The sequence below is a fragment of the Pinus tabuliformis genome, chromosome 2_2 (genome assembly GCF_031772625.1).
Source record: "Pinus tabuliformis cultivar Carrire ecotype Pingquan chromosome 2_2, CPIR1, whole genome shotgun sequence".
Taxonomy (NCBI): Eukaryota; Viridiplantae; Streptophyta; class Pinopsida; order Pinales; family Pinaceae; genus Pinus; species Pinus tabuliformis.
The window spans coordinates 504,061,683-504,067,228 of NC_142300.1; the positions used below are offsets into that span (position 1 = coordinate 504,061,683).

The 5,546-nt window shown below is 46.0% G+C and overlaps 1 pseudogene; it reads right to left on the minus strand.

Annotated features, from left to right (window-relative positions):
• Positions 1 to 2,721: 2,721 nt before the first annotated feature.
• On the minus strand, positions 2,722 to 4,533 carry LOC149193570 (18S ribosomal RNA; annotated as a pseudogene).
• Between the last annotated feature and the right edge of the window lie 1,013 nt (positions 4,534 to 5,546).

Consider the following 5,546-nt stretch of genomic DNA (forward strand, 5'->3'; position numbering starts at 1 on the left):
GTTTCCACGTATTACCGAAAAATCTACCACAACACTGAATAAGGGCACCCACCCATGACAAATGTAAGGCTAAGGGCCAAAAGGAGGAAAGGAATAAAAACACATGAATGAAACAGAAGCAAAGGTGTGTCTACCCCCTCAGAGGATGGGAGGAGGCTCAAATAGAGAACAATCTTCCTGAGCCCCATGCCCTCGTAAAAAGGGTGGAAATGCATGGAACAACAATTGCGAAGGACTAGGGTGGCCACCCCGGGAGATCACACTGCTTTTAATCCTTCCCGAACACCAGTCCACAACAATTCCCCCTTTTCTCCATAATGCTAGGGACCAAAAGGAAGAAGGGAAGAAAACAAGGTGAAAGAAATAAAGATCAAACGTGGCTACTAGCTCACAAGGGAAGGCTCAAACAAGGCACAAGCCTTCCAAGCCTCGTGCCTTCACAAAAAGGGGGGAATTGAAGGGGACGATGATTGAGAAGGACTAGGGTGGCCACCGTGGAAGCTCACACTACGTTTCATCCTTCCTGAACACCAATCCACAACAATCCCACCTTTTATCCGCAAAGCTAGGGGTCTAAAAGGAAGAAGGGAAGAAAAAAACATGAAAGAAAGAGATATCAAACATGGCTACCAGCTCACAAGGGGAGGCTCAAATAGAGAACAAGCTTCCACAACCCCGTGCCTTCGCAAAAAGTGGAGAACTACAAGGGACGATGATCGAGAAGGACTAGGGTGGCCACCTTGGGAGCTTGCACTACATTTCGTCCTTCCTGAACACCAATCCACAACAAACCCACATTTTCTCCATAAAGCTAGGGGCCAAAAGGAAGAATGGAAGAAAACAACATGAAAGAAAGAGATATCAAATGTGTCTACTGGCTCACAAGGAGAGGCTCAAACAGAGAACAAGCTGCCCCAACCTCGTGCCTTCACAAAAAGTGGGGAACTGCAGGGGACAATGATCGAGAAGGACTAGGGTGGCCACCCTGGGAACTTGCACTACTTTTCGCCCTTCCCGAACACCAATCCACAACAATATCACCTTTTCTCCATAAATTTAGGGGCCAAAAGGAAGAAGGGAAGAAAACAACATGAAAGAAAGAAAGAAATATCAAACGTGGCTACCGGCTCACAAGGGGAGGCTCAAACAGAGAACAAGCTTCCCAAACCCCGTGCCTTCTCAAAAAAGTGGAAACTACAAGGGACATCAATCGAGAAGGACTAGGGTGGCCACTCCAGGAACTCACACTACATTTCATCCTTCCCAAACAAACTAATCCACAACAATCCCAACTTTTCTCCATAAACCTAGGGGCAAAAGGAAGAAGGGAAGAAAACAACACCAAAGAAACAAAAATCCCGAGAAAAGAGAGAGGCTCAATAGCACGCCGAGGAGATGTTGCCTAACCAGAAAGAAGGAAAACAAGGCACCCAATCAAAAAGAACATCCCACCTCTTCACACCCTCCCACATACATTACGGTGCAATACCCTTTCTAGCTTACAACATAACAAACAACAATCAAACAACCAAGCAAATAAATAACAACCTAAACTTGATGAATAGAAAAGATGAGGGTCGTGATGAGACTAGTGTCTAGAGTACATTACTCAGAGGTAAACAACCACCCAACCCAGCATAAGGCTTCAAACAACAAATACACTAATAACAAACCCACCTCGCTATCACACCCCTCTGTGTACAAAACACCCAACAACCTTTCCAACGAGAAAGTCAACGAGGGTCAAGAATCAAACTCCAAAGAGGAGTTGTCATGGGCTGACACTCAACGCTGGAGAAAGCCATGGGCCACAAATACATTGATGGTGCAAGGCCACTAAAGAGAGGGATGTTCGTAAAGTGCACACCATGAAACAAAGAAATGACCAAGTCCCACAAAAAACCCACAATCCAAAGGGAGTAACAAAGACACAACCCACTACTTCTTTCCTTAGAAGGGGAGTGGCTCATGAGAGGACGAGGAATTCCCTCGAGGACAAAGGCATGAGATAAGAATGCCACCTCATGCCCATTAGCAGGGAGAATTGCGATCTCTATGGAGCTTATACTGAGGGAGGGGTTTTTCATTACCTAGACACCCAACCATTCCGCAAGGGCATATCGAGGAACTCTTGAGAGGACTAGGCTGGCCAGCCCAAGGGGCTGAAACACTCTACATCCATCCCATATTCACCCCACCCTTACAATTTCCCATCATGGAAGGTTTGAGTTACCAGGAGCGCGCGCAACCACTCCCTTGACCCAACCACCAGCAAAGAAGCTCACCCAGGCAACACATAAACCATCGCCACCTTTTCGAGAGAACCAACTATGGAGGCCCCCACCCTTGGCCCATGCCTTCCAATGAACAAGAGATAGAACACCACCGCTACGAATGAGTCTAAATTTATCCATCGTATTGCCCAAGCACCTCAACTGCAGCAACCATGCCCTGCCAAACAGATTGTTAAAAGGACTCCTAAGAAACAAGCTTCCAAACCCCCTACAGAAACACATTGGGGGAAAAAAAAACAAAGTATGGGTGGGACAAGCACAAGAATGGCTTGCAAGAACACACGAAAAAACAAGCGTGACCTCAAGATAAGAAACCAACAATGTTTCCTCCAAACACCAAACCCGCTCCCCTAGAGACACACCACGTAGGCCCACATTGCAATCGAAACCCACCCAACCCAAACCAAAAAATAAAAACCCTTGCTATCAATGATCCTACCACAGGTTCACCTACAGTAACCTTGTTATGACTTCCCCTTCCTCTAAATGATAAGATTCAATGAAATTCTCACGACGTCAATGGCGGTGAACCACCATAGTTGATGCAATTCGAACACTTCACCGGACCATTCAATCGGTAGGAGCAATGGGTAGTGTGGAAAAAGGGCAGGGACGTAGTCAACATGAGTTGATGACATGCACTTACTAGGAATTCCTTGTTGAAGACCAATATTTGCAATGACTTATCCCCATTACGTTGCAATTTGAGAAGATTTTCTGATCCTCCCGAACTAAGAAGAAAAACATGTTGGCTATATCAGTGTAGTGTGCATATGGCCTAGAACATCTAAGGGAATCACAAACATGTTATTGCCTCAAAATTCCATGGCCTAAATGGCCATAGTCCCTCTTAGAAGCTGGTTGCGAACGGGAACCTCCACGTAGCTAGTTAGCAGGCTAAGGTCTCTTTCGTTATCAGAATTAACTAGACAAATCGCTCCACCAAATAAGAATGGCCATGCACCACCACCCATAGAATCAAGAAAGAGCTCTTAATCTGCCAATCCTTACTATGTTTGGACCTAGTAAGTTCCCCCATGTTGAGTCAAATTAAGCCGCAAGCTCCACTCCTGGTGGTTCCCTTCTGTCAATTCCTTTAAGTTTTGGCCTTGCGACCATACTCCACCCAGAACCCAAACACTCTGATTTCTTAGAAGCTACTGGCAGAGTCCTTAGAGAAACATCCGTCGATCCCTGGTCATCATCGTTTATGGTTGAGACTAGGACAGTATTTTATCGTCTTCGAGCCCCCAACTTTTGTTCTTGATTAATGAAAACATCCTTGGAAAATGCTTTCGTAGTGGTCCGTCTTTCATAAATCCAAGAATTTCACCTTTGACAATGAAATACGAATGCCCTCGATAGTCCATATTAATCATTACTCCGGTCCCGAAGGCCAACACAATAGGACCAGACTCTTATCATGTTATTCCATGGTAACGTATTCAGAGCATAAGCTTACTTTGAGCACTCTAATTTTTTCAATGTAACAGCGCCGGAGCCGTGCCCTAGCCAATTAAGGCCACAGCATGCTGCCGACAAAAGGGACGAAAGGGCAGGTGCACACCGAGTAGGCAGACTGACCTTTACGACCCAAGATCCAACTATGAGCTTTTTAACTGCAACAACTTAAATATACGCTATTGGAGCTAGAATTACCATGGTTGCTCCCACCAGACTTGCCCTCCAATGGATCCTAGTTAAGGGATTTAGATTATACTCATTCCAATTACCATATTTGATGAGTCTAGTAATGTTATTTATTGTCACTACCTCCCCAAGTTAGGATTGGGTAATTTGCGTGTCTGTTGCCTTCCATGGATGTCATAGCCATTTCTCAGATTCCCTCTCTGGAATCGAACCCTAATTCTCCGTTACCTGTCACCACCATGGTAGGCCTCTATCCTACCATCGAAAATTGGTAGACCAAAAATTTCAATGAAGCATCGCCAGCACAAGGGCTGTGTGATTGGTTGAGTTATCATGATTCACAGGAGAAGTGGGCAAGCCCACACCGACCTTTTATCTAAAAAATTCATCCCTCCCAAAGAGTCAAGACTTGGCGTATGTATTAGCTTTAGAATTACTACAGTTATCCGAGTAGTATGGTACCATAAAAAAAACCATAACTAATTTAATGAGCCATCAGCAGTTTCACAGTCTGAATTAGTTCATACTTAGACATGCATGGCTTAATCTTTGAGACAAGCATATGACTAATGGCAGGATCAACCAGGTAGCACCCTCCCACTTCAAAGGGCATTCCGGGTGCTCCCTTACCAAGAGCCAACTTGAACACCCATCATGTCAAAGAGATATCAAAATATCATGTAAAACTTTTACGCCTTGCACCTCTTGCATCCCAAGAAGGAGCACACACAACATGCCAAGGACATGGTGAACAAATGGGTAGACCTGTCGAGTCACAATGCACCAAGGCCACTCCGGAGTTCGTAACCATGCCCCAAACAACAAGAAAACAAGTGATCACTCACCCACTCCCTTAGAAATTCCTCCAAAAACATCCACGCCCCGCACCGAGGCCACTTAGGAGTCCACTCGAACAGCAGAAACAGTGGACCTCGATCTTCCGATCGCCTGCAGCACCATCGATGTAAAGGAAATAAATGGAGAATGACCAGCCACACAACCTCTATATTATAAATGAGCCCCAACCCTCCCTACAACGAGGCCACCTAGGAGTCCACCCAGAGAGCAGCAACGATGGACCTCGATCTCCCGATCGCCTACGGAAGCCTCGATAAGAAGGAAAAGGAAGGAAATAAAAAGAGGAAAACCAACCACAAATCCCATCTTAGAGAGGCCATATAAACATCCCCGCCCCGCAATGATGCAACCTAGGAGTCCACCTGGATAGCAACAACAGTGGACCTCGATCGAATGATCACCTATGGCAGCCTCAATGCAAAGGCAAAGGAAGGAAATAATACAAGACAAACCGAGCCTGCAACCCCCCTTAGAAATTCCCCCCAACCCTCCCCTCCCTGCACAAAGGCCACCTAGGACTCCACCCAGACAAAAATAGTGATGGACCTCAATCGCATGATTTCCTACGGTAGCCTCAATGCAAAGGAAATGGAAGGAAATAAAACAAGACCGATCGAGCCCACAACCTCTCTTAGAAATTCCCCATGACCCTCCCTGCCCCGCTCCGAGGCCACCTAGGAGTCCACCTGGACAACAGCAATGGTGGACCTTGATCACTTGACTGCCTGCGACAACCATGATGCG